We start from the raw sequence: 11,811 nt of genomic DNA, 5'->3' as shown, positions 1-11,811 counted from the left end.
TAGGTGCCCCTCTGTTTATTCATCATGTCAGCTCAGGGCTCTTTATACCCTTAACCCACAGGAGCTGCCTCCTAAATGATAAACTATTATGTTGCTTCTGCCTATAGTGTTCATAAGAAAACCCCTCTTTAAAGAGATCACCCGGTGTGTTCCAAACAGTACTAGTCTCATCCTTATTGTCTGGGCATAGTGACAGTCAGAACCATGCCCTGGATGTGGTGGTAGTGTGGTTCTCAGTCACTCAGTATACTCTTGGCCAGGTAGACCTAGCTGGATCCAGCCCTGTGTGCCTTGAGTTTCAGCATTGCACAGCTGACACTTGAGGAGTCTTACACTCCGGGTGGGCCAGGTGATGGTGGTGGGGATTGACGGGGACAGGCTGGCTCGCTGGATGCCAATTCGCTCCTCAGTCCTCAAGGTTCCGAATACACATGAAAATGTGCGCACACACAAGTCGCAAGTAGATGACTGCAGTGCCATCCTGATCAAATACCTTAGGAGCATGACACAAACTAGGCATCACCCCTCTCCTCTGGTATGTCCCCAGAATGGCACCCTATTCCCTATATAATACATTATTTTTTGAACAGGGCCCATAGGGCTGTAGTCAAAAGTAGTGGACTATGTTGGAAATAGGGCACCATTTGGGATGCACATTGCTCTGCCCCGAATGGCCACCCAGCCCTCCCTCCTCATAAAGCAGCGGTTTATCCCTCTAGGTCCCAGGGCTCAGTAACCAGCGGGTGACCCCCATTCAATATTTATGCCTGGCTTTCACAGATCAGCGGCGAGGCAAACCCTCTTAATTAAAAAGTGGAGCTCTGTCCATTCAAAGAGCCCCATTCAGGACGTCAGTCAGCAGCTCACAGCAGAGTGCAGCCGGTCAGGTATCAGACGGGGAAACCCAAGACAAACAGCGGGAGGGGACTTTCTCCTCCTAACTATTCCTTTTTCCCACTCCTCTTCCTGCCGTATGCAGCCTAAACACAACCTATATCACATGACACATTCACTTGGCACACAAGAAATATGAGAACAATGTCAAAGGTATGTGATGGAACAGAGCCACAGATTAAGTGGGCTATGCTGCCACCAAGTGGACAAAGTAGTATTTGGGTGGCTGTACAACAGAAATACTTATCTTCATGGATTCTAATGGTTGGCGTTAAGGTGGTAGTCAGTTGAGCTGTTCCTAGATCAGCATTAAAAAGCAACATATCCTTAGTTTAGAATAGATGTACTCACACAGTACTGTGCCTCAGAGGGCAGGTCCATCGGTCAGGGCTGGCCGATATTGCCAAAATATCATATCAGAATATTTTTCAAATGTTTGACTGTACAACAGTACTTGACTGTATTTTGTTTCTGAATAATACAAGTTCTAAATATGTTTTATGAGTAGTGCATGACCCTAGGATGGCAGAAAATTAATTATAAGTGATTTGAATGGGCTTTCTACATTCTGATGGTTTTATGCTCAACCAAACTAAATCAAATCAAAGTTTAGCAGATGTTGTAGCGGGTGCAGCAAAATGCTTATGTTACTAGCTCCTAACAATGCAGCAAAATGTCAAAGAGTACACAATAATAAAAATAATTAAAAATACTAAACAAAATTCAAGAAATGTCAGAACGAGGACACAACTGCATTTGAAAGTAGTCCAATTTCTAGAATGTTTCATTAAATTTAGCACGGTATAAAATATATTTGTAGACTAAAATTCCCTACCGGTATGAGTATCCGTACCGGTATACTGTACACAAAATATTTCCCCGCCCTACCATCAGTTGAGCTGATCCTAGATCAGCACTAAAAAGAAACATATCCTAAGTTTAGACTAGAAATTCTCACACAGTAGTGAGCCTCAGGAGGGGAAGGTTCATCAATTTAGCTGATCCTAGATCAGCACTTCCCAGCAAGTGGCAACATATCCTTAGTTTAGATAGATGTACTCACTCAGCAGTGTGTATCAGGGGGTAGGTTTATAGTCTGTGCCTGGGTATTCAGCTCCACTTTCCATGTCTGTGCTCCAGGCACTGGTCTCTCTCCTTCTGGCTCATCATCTATAAACACCACTCACTGCTCCAAGCACCTCCTCTTACAACCACAAGGGGAACAGAGAGTAAGGGTTTTGTTATTGAGTGAATTTTGTACATTGTCCTATAAAAAAAGGAATAGAACATTTTTATAAAAGAATAAGGGTGTCAAAGGCCTGCGTAGATTATAAGATCATAATATCTTGTTTATGCAGTTCCTTAGATGTCAAATACTTTAGACAGTCAAGGCAGTAAAGAGCTGATAACCTGCACAGACAAACATATTTTGTATACCTTGGAACAAGGCTACGCAACTTGAAACAGGGACAAATCAGAATGGTTAGACTTATTGGTCCGTCTGTGAAAGCATTGTTAATATGGCTACCCATAAAAATACATAACATTCTATTGAATTCTATAAGGCTACTGAACTTCTGTTCCATGGGTGGGGTGTGGATGCACTTCCTATCAGGCTGGAAGTCATCATCCTTCTCCTGGTCGGAGGTGAGGGAGGTCTGGAACTTGTCAGACAGACGAGAGGCTAGAGACTTGGGCTTGTACTCCTCTGGTGGAGGGGGCACTGAATAGACACAGACAAGTATCAGCACTTGTACTGAATTGAAAAATGTCAAACCTGAGCTGAGCTAGAGGATTGGGAGTGTGACTTAAACTGCAGTTAAGTGCATCTACAGTACAGATAGTTTTTTTTCTCAATCCATTTCTCAGAGGATCCTGACAGGGTGGACATCTTTGTTCTAGCCCAAGGGAACTGCATCTTCACCTCTGCTATGGTGTACTCCACAGGGTGAGACTGCCTTGACCAAATGGTATACACACTGGAAAGAAATGTTGCTTCAAATGACAATGTAATTCACATCGATTGGTCACATCCCCCTCACATGTGGCTCTGGGTAGGGGTGGGTATAATTTGTGGTACGTTCCAACAGGAATCTGTTCCAAAAACTTCGTAAATAACAAGGATGTCAACAAACAACGCATACAAAATTGTATAGCGACAGATACCAGGTAGGGAGTGGGCTATTTAATTTCGTTTTTCCCTCACCACGTTTATTCCGGAAAATGTCTGTCCTCACTCTGGTGGCCTATGGTCAAACATTAAGAATAAGCTACGTGGTGAGTTGATGCCTATTCGTCAACTAGTTGAATTGATCATGTTACTTTGTATGCGTTGTTAGTTGGCAACCTTGTACTTTACGCAGTTTTTGGAACAGATTCCTGTTGGAACGTTCCACAAATGATACCCACCCTCTGAGTAGAGCTAACTACATCAAAACTAACATCAAGCGCTAAAATGTGACGTTTGCAACTGGAAAGAGACTGTTTGCTTCTTTAGCTAGCTTAGTAACATAGCTAACTAGCCCATTTCACTTGTATCTGTTTGAGTTGCCAAGTCAGTACCAGATAACGTTATCCTTGCTACTAGCGAACTATGTAGCTAGCTTGTATATTCTCCAACTAACACACCTTTTAGCAAGCATAAACGAACGAGCTATTTAAAATATCAATACACTTCATGTTTGAATGGGGTTACGTTTCTAGCAACAAAAAAAAAGGAGACGTACACGGCTCGTTAGCTAACTGTAAACATACCTGACTAACGAGCTAGAAGTTCCCGCCGTGGAAGAGAAGTCCCACAAACCAATCATATGGGATAACATTTTTGCGTCACGCAAAATGACAGTAGCCAATCACCACAGAGCATTTGCTGGGGGTCTCCCATGTGCTAGCAAAATATGCACAACCAATGGATAGTTGTGTACATTACATTTCACATTCATACACTGTCCAGGCTGCATCACATCAGGTGAATGTGAGTCCCATAGGGCGGCGCACAACTGGCCCCGCATCGTACGGGTTTGGCCAGCGTAGGCCGTCATTGTAAATAATAATTTGTTCTTAAATGACTTGCCTAGTTAAATAAATGTACAAAATCAACAACAGAAAAAGATCCTGTCCATACTGTCGATACACACCATTATGTTCATGCTGTATATTTACAGTGCCTTGCGAAAGTATTCGGCCCCCTTGAACTTTGCGACCTTTTGCCACATTTCAGGCTTCAAACATAAAGATAGAAAACTGTATTTTTTTGTGAGGAATCAACAACAAGTGGGACACAATCATGAAGTGGAACGACATTTATTGGATATTTCAAACTTTTTTAACAAATCAAAAACTGAAAAATTGGGCGTGCAAAATGATTCAGCCCCTTTACTTTCAGTGCAGCAAACTCTCTCCAAAAGTTCAGTGAGGATCTCTGAATGATCCAATGTTGACCTAAATGACTAATGAGGATAAATACAATCCACCTGTGTGTAATCAAGTCTCCGTATAAATGCACCTGCACTGTGATAGTCTCAGAGGTCCGTTAAAAGCGCAGAGAGCATCATGAAGAACAAGGAACACACCAGGCAGGTCCGAGATACTGTTGTGAAGAAGTTTAAAGCCGGATTTGCATACAAAAAGATTTCCCAAGCTTTAAACATCCCAAGGAGCACTGTGCAAGCGATAATATTGAAATGGAAGGAGTATCAGACCACTGCAAATCTACCAAGACCTGGCCGTCCCTCTAAACTTTCAGCTCATACAAGGAGAAGACTGATCAGAGATGCAGCCAAGAGGCCCATGATCACTCTGGATGAACTGCAGAGATCTGCAGCTGAGGTGGGAGACTCTGTCCATAGGACAACAATCAGTCGTATATTGCACAAATCTGGCCTTTATGGAAGAGTGGCAAGAAAGCCATTTCTTAAAGATATCCATAAAAAGTGTCGTTTAAAGTTTGCCACAAGCCACCTGGGAGACACACCAAACATGTGGAAGAAGGTGCTCTGGTCAGATGAAACCAAAAGTGAACTTTTTGGCAACAATGCAAAACGTTATGTTTGGCGTAAAAGCAACACAGCTGAACACACCATCCCCACTGTCAAACATGGTGGTGGCAGCATCATGGTTTGGGCCTGCTTTTCTTCAGCAGGGACATGGAAGATGGTTAAAATTGATGGGAAGATGGATGGAGCCAAATACAGGACCATTCTGGAAGAAAATCTGATGCAGTCTGCAAAAGACCTGAGACTGGGATGGAGATTTGTCTTCCAACAAGACAATGATCCAAAGCAAAATCTACAATGGAATGGTTCAAAAATAAACATATCCAGGTGTTAGAATGGCCAAGTCAAAGTCCAGACCTGAATCCAATCGAGAATCTGTGGAAAGAACTGAAAACTGCTGTTCACAAATGCTCTCCATCCAACCTCACTGAGCTCGAGCTGTTTTGCAAGGAGGAATGGGAAAACATTTCAGTCTCTCAATGTGCAAAACTGATAGAGACATACCCCAAGCGACTTACAGCTGTAATCGCAGCAAAAGGTGGCGCTACAAAGTATTAACTTAAGGGGGTTGAATAATTTTGCACGCCGAATTTTTCAGTTTTTGATTTGTTAAAAAAGTTTGAAATATCCAATAAATGTCGTTCCACTTCATGATTGTGTCCCACTTGTTGTTGATTCTTCACAAAAAAAATACAGTTTTATATATTTATGTTTGAAGCCTGAAATGTGGCAAAAGGTCGCAAAGTTCAAGGGGGCCAAATACTTTCGCAAGGCACTGTATAGTCCAGACACTGACATTGCTCGTTCTGATATTTCTTTATGTGTAATGTTTTGTATTGCAAGGGTACAGTATACGGCCTGTTTTGCATATATCACCCACTTTCACGTTTCTGAGATAGATAGCTGACTCACCACAAAACCATATTTGTTCATAACCGTGGCCCATATTTTTCCTTTAGTGCCTAAAATAGAGATTAGTACCAGAAGTCCTTATTTCTAGAGACAGGATACAAAGCCACAAAACCACACACAAGACATTTTGGAAGCTCCTATGTGTGTTGCAAATGGCACCTTATTCCCCATAAAGTACACTACAATGACACCCTAAAGTAATGCACTATATTAGTAAAAGGGTGCCATTTGGGAAGCATCCCTTGTCTTTCGAAGCATTATGTTTTGCTGCTGAGGTCAATTGAACATATCTGTGGTTTGACATTATATTTAAAGCAGCAGTCTAAAAAACAACAATCTAAGACCAGTTTGCTCGGCTCAGTTATTCTTTCAAGCAAATTGCCACTACTGCAGACACCAGGCTTGCCAACGAAATGGACATTCAACCTACCATTTCTCTATTTGCATTCTGAAGTGTGCTGATTTGAAAAACAGAAAATACAGATGTGGATAAAGTCAGCTGTTTTGTAGTTACACTCCATTTATAATCCTGATCAGTTAAAATTCAAGCCAATGGCCAGCGGATGTCAGTGTTGTCTATAATAAACATCACTGACAGGACATTGTGACCTCACTCAGCTTGGTGGTTGCAATATATAATATTGTGAGTACACACGCATAGTGTTAGTATATGGTTTGTCCAGCAAGGGTTGTTCCTCTTTCTGGGATGTCTGTGAGAGGGGGAAGTTTGAGTGAAAGAGGAGAAGGAAGAAACAGACTGAAGTTAGAGGTGCAGAAGAGAGGAGAGGGAGAAACAGAGAAGGATGATAAAAAGGAATAGTTGAACAGGGAATGTGGAGGATGATAGAAGACAGAGAAACATAGTGAACATGGAAGAAGAGGAGAGAGGGGAAACATAGGAAACTCGAGGTTAGGCGACAGAACCAGAGGCTGGACAGCAGATATCATCTTATCCTCCCGGCAACCCCCCAGCAACGTCCCGGCAACCCCGACGCACTGAAATAATTAGTATTGTCGCCCAGCGCCACGGCTCTCCATCTCCCCTGCCTCCCCCAGCCTGCCAGACCCCTCCACTCTGATTTATATTAGGCTTCTTATCTAATAACTCCGACTGCAGGAACCGTGGACCAAATGCTGTTTAACAGCAGCTGTAAAACACAAGTTGTAAAAAAACACAGCACACTACAGCCACAAACACACCCCAACTCCGTATTCCATCACACAGGCCTCAACCAACCACAACTCCTTATTCCATCACACTAACCAACACCAACTCCTTCCATCTTGAGAAAGAAAAAGAAAATAAAGGATGAATAAAGTAAGTAAATGTAATGTCATTGTCTGGCTCTGTGCTCAGTGTTTAAGTAGGTGTGATGGGCTTTCTGTGAGTGTGACAGAGAAGTGCAGGTCCAGAGGCAGGTAGTCAGAGAGGAGAGAGTAAGTAAATGTAATGTCATTGTCTGACTCTGTGCTCAGTGTTTAAGTAGGTGTGATGGGCTTTCTGTGAGTGTGACAGAGAAGTGCAGGTCCAGAGGCAGGTAGTCAGAGAGGAGAGAGTAAGTAAATGTAATGTCATTGTCTGGCTCTGTGCTCAGTGTTTAAGTAGGTGTGATGGGCTTTCTGTGAGTGTGACAGAGAAGTGCAGGTCCAGAGGCAGGTAGTCAGAGAGGAGAGAGTAAGTAAATGTAATGTCATTGTCTGGCTCTGTGCTCAGTGTTTAAGTAGGTGTGATGGGCTTTCTGTGAGTGTGACAGAGAAGTGCAGGTCCAGAGGCAGGTAGTCAGAGAGGAGAGAGTAAGTAAATGTAATGTCATTGTCTGGCTCTGTGCTCAGTGTTTAAGTAGGTGTGATGGGCTTTCTGTGAGTGTAACAGAGAAGTGCAGGTCCAGAGGCAGGTAGTCAGAGAGGAGAGAGTAAGTAAATGTAATGTCATTGTCTGACTCTGTGCTCAGTGTTTAAGTAGGTGTGATGGGCTTTCTGTGAGTGTGACAGAGAAGTGCAGGTCCAGAGGCAGGTAGTCAGAGAGGAGAGAGTAAGTAAATGTAATGTCATTGTCTGACTCTGTGCTCAGTGTTTAAGTAGGTGTGATGGGCTTTCTGTGAGTGTGACAGAGAAGTGCAGGTCCAGAGGCAGGTAGTCAGAGAGGAGAGAGTAAGTAAATGTAATGTCATTGTCTGACTCTGTGCTCAGTGTTTAAGTAGGTGTGATGGGCTTTCTGTGAGTGTGACAGAGAAGTGCAGGTCCAGAGGCAGGTAGTCAGAGAGGAGAGAGTAAGTAAATGTAATGTCATTGTCTGACTCTGTGCTCAGTGTTTAAGTAGGTGTGATGGGCTTTCTGTGAGTGTGACAGAGAAGTGCAGGTCCAGAGGCAGGTAGTCAGAGAGGAGAGAGTAAGTAAATGTAATGTCATTGTCTGACTCTGTGCTCAGTGTTTAAGTAGGTGTGATGGGCTTTCTGTGAGTGTGACAGAGAAGTGCAGGTCCAGAGGCAGGTAGTCAGAGAGGAGAGAGTAAGTAAATGTAATGTCATTGTCTGACTCTGTGCTCAGTGTTTAAGTAGGTGTGATGGGCTTTCTGTGAGTGTGACAGAGAAGTGCAGGTCCAGAGGCAGGTAGTCAGAGAGGAGAGAGTAAGTAAATGTAATGTCATTGTCTGGCTCTGTGCTCAGTGTTTAAGTAGGTGTGATGGGCTTTCTGTGAGTGTGACAGAGAAGTGCAGGTCCAGAGGCAGGTAGTCAGAGAGGAGAGAGTAAGTAAATGTAATGTCATTGTCTGGCTCTGTGCTCAGTGTTTAAGTAGGTGTGATGGGCTTTCTGTGAGTGTGACAGAGAAGTGCAGGTCCAGAGGCAGGTAGTCAGAGAGGAGAGAGTAAGTAAATGTAATGTCATTGTCTGGCTCTGTGCTCAGTGTTTAAGTAGGTGTGATGGGCTTTCTGTGAGTGTAACAGAGAAGTGCAGGTCCAGAGGCAGGTAGTCAGAGAGGAGAGAGTAAGTAAATGTAATGTCATTGTCTGACTCTGTGCTCAGTGTTTAAGTAGGTGTGATGGGCTTTCTGTGAGTGTGACAGAGAAGTGCAGGTCCAGAGGCAGGTAGTCAGAGAGGAGAGAGTAAGTAAATGTAATGTCATTGTCTGACTCTGTGCTCAGTGTTTAAGTAGGTGTGATGGGCTTTCTGTGAGTGTGACAGAGAAGTGCAGGTCCAGAGGCAGGTAGTCAGAGAGGAGAGAGTAAGTAAATGTAATGTCATTGTCTGACTCTGTGCTCAGTGTTTAAGTAGGTGTGATGGGCTTTCTGTGAGTGTGACAGAGAAGTGCAGGTCCAGAGGCAGGTAGTCAGAGAGGAGAGAGTAAGTAAATGTAATGTCATTGTCTGACTCTGTGCTCAGTGTTTAAGTAGGTGTGATGGGCTTTCTGTGAGTGTGACAGAGAAGTGCAGGTCCAGAGGCAGGTAGTCAGAGAGGAGAGAGTAAGTAAATGTAATGTCATTGTCTGACTCTGTGCTCAGTGTTTAAGTAGGTGTGATGGGCTTTCTGTGAGTGTGACAGAGAAGTGCAGGTCCAGAGGCAGGTAGTCAGAGAGGAGAGAGTAAGTAAATGTAATGTCATTGTCTGACTCTGTGCTCAGTGTTTAAGTAGGTGTGATGGGCTTTCTGTGAGTGTGACAGAGAAGTGCAGGTCCAGAGGCAGGTAGTCAGAGAGGAGAGAGTAAGTAAATGTAATGTCATTGTCTGGCTCTGTGCTCAGTGTTTAAGTAGGTGTGATGGGCTTTCTGTGAGTGTGACAGAGAAGTGCAGGTCCAGAGGCAGGTAGTCAGAGAGGAGAGAGTAAGTAAATGTAATGTCATTGTCTGACTCTGTGCTCAGTGTTTAAGTAGGTGTGATGGGCTTTCTGTGAGTGTGACAGAGAAGTGCAGGTCCAGAGGCAGGTAGTCAGAGAGGAGAGAGTAAGTAAATGTAATGTCATTGTCTGACTCTGTGCTCAGTGTTTAAGTAGGTGTGATGGGCTTTCTGTGAGTGTGACAGAGAAGTGCAGGTCCAGAGGCAGGTAGTCAGAGAGGAGAGAGTAAGTAAATGTAATGTCATTGTCTGGCTCTGTGCTCAGTGTTTAAGTAGGTGTGATGGGCTTTCTGTGAGTGTGACAGAGAAGTGCAGGTCCAGAGGCAGGTAGTCAGAGAGGAGAGAGTAAGTAAATGTAATGTCATTGTCTGACTCTGTGCTCAGTGTTTAAGTAGGTGTGATGGGCTTTCTGTGAGTGTGACAGAGAAGTGCAGGTCCAGAGGCAGGTAGTCAGAGAGGAGAGAGTAAGTAAATGTAATGTCATTGTCTGGCTCTGTGCTCAGTGTTTAAGTAGGTGTGATGGGCTTTCTGTGAGTGTGACAGAGAAGTGCAGGTCCAGAGGCAGGTAGTCAGAGAGGAGAGAGTAAGTAAATGTAATGTCATTGTCTGACTCTGTGCTCAGTGTTTAAGTAGGTGTGATGGGCTTTCTGTGAGTGTGACAGAGAAGTGCAGGTCCAGAGGCAGGTAGTCAGAGAGGAGAGAGTAAGTAAATGTAATGTCATTGTCTGGCTCTGTGCTCAGTGTTTAAGTAGGTGTGATGGGCTTTCTGTGAGTGTGACAGAGAAGTGCAGGTCCAGAGGCAGGCAGTCAGAGAGGAGAGAGTAAGTAAATGTAATGTCATTGTCTGGCTCTGTGCTCAGTGTTTAAGTAGGTGTGATGGGCTTTCTGTGAGTGTGACAGAGAAGTGCAGGTCCAGAGGCAGGCAGTCAGAGAGGAGAGAGTAAGTAAATGTAATGTCATTGTCTGACTCTGTGCTCAGTGTTTAAGTAGGTGTGATGGGCTTTCTGTGAGTGTGACAGAGAAGTGCAGGTCCAGAGGCAGGTAGTCAGAGAGGAGAGAGTAAGTAAATGTAATGTCATTGTCTGACTCTGTGCTCAGTGTTTAAGTAGGTGTGATGGGCTTTCTGTGAGTGTGACAGAGAAGTGCAGGTCCAGAGGCAGGTAGTCAGAGAGGAGAGAGTAAGTAAATGTAATGTCATTGTCTGACTCTGTGCTCAGTGTTTAAGTAGGTGTGATGGGCTTTCTGTGAGTGTGACAGAGAAGTGCAGGTCCAGAGGCAGGTAGTCAGAGAGGAGAGAGTAAGTAAATGTAATGTCATTGTCTGACTCTGTGCTCAGTGTTTAAGTAGGTGTGATGGGCTTTCTGTGAGTGTGACAGAGAAGTGCAGGTCCAGAGGCAGGTAGTCAGAGAGGAGAGAGTAAGTAAATGTAATGTCATTGTCTGGCTCTGTGCTCAGTGTTTAAGTAGGTGTGATGGGCTTTCTGTGAGTGTGACAGAGAAGTGCAGGTCCAGAGGCAGGTAGTCAGAGAGGAGAGAGTAAGTAAATGTAATGTCATTGTCTGGCTCTGTGCTCAGTGTTTAAGTAGGTGTGATGGGCTTTCTGTGAGTGTGACAGAGAAGTGCAGGTCCAGAGGCAGGTAGTCAGAGAGGAGAGAGTAAGTAAATGTAATGTCATTGTCTGACTCTGTGCTCAGTGTTTAAGTAGGTGTGATGGGCTTTCTGTGAGTGTGACAGAGAAGTGCAGGTCCAGAGGCAGGTAGTCAGAGAGGAGAGAGTAAGTAAATGTAATGTCATTGTCTGGCTCTGTGCTCAGTGTTTAAGTAGGTGTGATGGGCTTTCTGTGAGTGTGACAGAGAAGTGCAGGTCCAGAGGCAGGTAGTCAGAGAGGAGAGAGTAAGTAAATGTAATGTCATTGTCTGGCTCTGTGCTCAGTGTTTAAGTAGGTGTGATGGGCTTTCTGTGAGTGTGACAGAGAAGTGCAGGTCCAGAGGCAGGCAGTCAGAGAGGAGAGAGTAAGTAAATGTAATGTCATTGTCTGACTCTGTGCTCAGTGTTTAAGTAGGTGTGATGGGCTTTCTGTGAGTGTGACAGAGAAGTGCAGGTCCAGAGGCAGGTAGTCAGAGAGGAGAGAGTAAGTAAATGTAATGTCATTGTCTGACTCTGTGCTCAGTGTTTAAGTAGG

General features: G+C 44.1%; 1 long non-coding RNA gene across 1 annotated transcript; it reads right to left on the bottom strand.

Annotated features, from left to right (window-relative positions):
- Nucleotides 1-1,866: 1,866 nt before the first annotated feature.
- On the bottom strand, nucleotides 1,867-3,726 carry LOC118944075. Its single transcript, XR_005039383.1, has 3 exons — nucleotides 3,649-3,726; nucleotides 2,470-2,617; nucleotides 1,867-2,098 (listed from the first exon to the last, which is right to left on the bottom strand). It is a non-coding gene; the product is annotated as an uncharacterized LOC118944075 (long non-coding RNA).
- Between the last annotated feature and the right edge of the window lie 8,085 nt (nucleotides 3,727-11,811).

This window comes from Oncorhynchus mykiss, chromosome 24, assembly GCF_013265735.2.
Source record: "Oncorhynchus mykiss isolate Arlee chromosome 24, USDA_OmykA_1.1, whole genome shotgun sequence".
NCBI classification, from domain to species: domain Eukaryota; kingdom Metazoa; phylum Chordata; class Actinopteri; order Salmoniformes; family Salmonidae; genus Oncorhynchus; species Oncorhynchus mykiss.
The sequence above is the reverse complement of the archived record's forward strand: the minus strand, read 5'-3'. Positions and strand labels throughout refer to the sequence as shown.